Here is a 1,087-nt window from a genome sequence, read left to right on the forward strand (position 1 = left end):
CTAGAAAGGCGAGGCTCACCACCCATTTATCCGTCTGCCTTTCAATTAGCCCCACATGTGATTATCGGCCAGGCTGGCACAATTAACTAACTCACATGATGTTACCTACTGGTCCAGTTATCACGATTTTTGTTTTCTTTGCATTAAGCTGTAATCCATACTAAAGGCTGTAGTCCTTAATCTTCATCAGTAAGTGATTCAAGTCCTCCTGGTTTTAAGCAAGCACAGTTGTGTCATCCTCACCTGGCAGGTTGTAAATAAGACTTCATCCAATCCTAATAACACATTCTTATTCATATAGTTGAGCTCCTCTGATGATTTGCTCAGCATACAAATTGAATCAGTATAGGAATGAGTGCAGTGAGTGGATACAACCCTGATGTGTATCTCTCCTGATTTTATACCATGCCGTATTTCCTTGTTTTGTTCCAACAGCTGCCTCTTGATCTATGTACAGGTTCCATATGAGCACATTGAAATACTCTGGAATTCCCATTCTTCTCATTGTTGTACATAGTTTATTATGATCTACACAGTTAAATGCCTTTGCATAGTCAATAAAGCTCAAGAAGACTTATTTTTGGTGTTCTCTGTTTTAACCAAGATTCATCTGATGTCAGCAACAGTTTCCCTTACCCCATGTACTCATAGGAATCTGGCTTGAATTTCTGGCACACTAAAGAAGTTGGCAGAATTCTTCTCTTTTTTTTATCACTGTCTTTATTGGTTGATAATACACTTGAATAATAGTTGTACTCATTGGATTTCTTTGTATGTGTATAGATATTATCCTATCACAGTTAGCATGGTGCTTCAAGATAGATTTTGAAACGTCCTTTTTGATGATAAATGCAGTGTTATTCCTCTTCTTATTGAATTTGCCATTCCTAGTATAGTAAACCATATAATTATCATATTCAAAATGGCCAATACCACTCCATTACAACTCATAAATGCCTGGGATATTGATATTTATGTGTTCCATTTCATTTCTAACCCCAAAATTCTTTTTTTGTTTGTTTGTTTTAAATTTTTTTAATGTCTGGGTTTAAAAAATCATTTTATTGGGGGCTGTTACAGCTCTTTT

Source organism: Echinops telfairi, unplaced genomic scaffold (genome assembly GCF_000313985.2).
Source record: "Echinops telfairi isolate 266 unplaced genomic scaffold, ASM31398v2 ScPeMD7_7356;HRSCAF=8355, whole genome shotgun sequence".
NCBI lineage: Eukaryota > Metazoa > Chordata > Mammalia > Afrosoricida > Tenrecidae > Echinops > Echinops telfairi.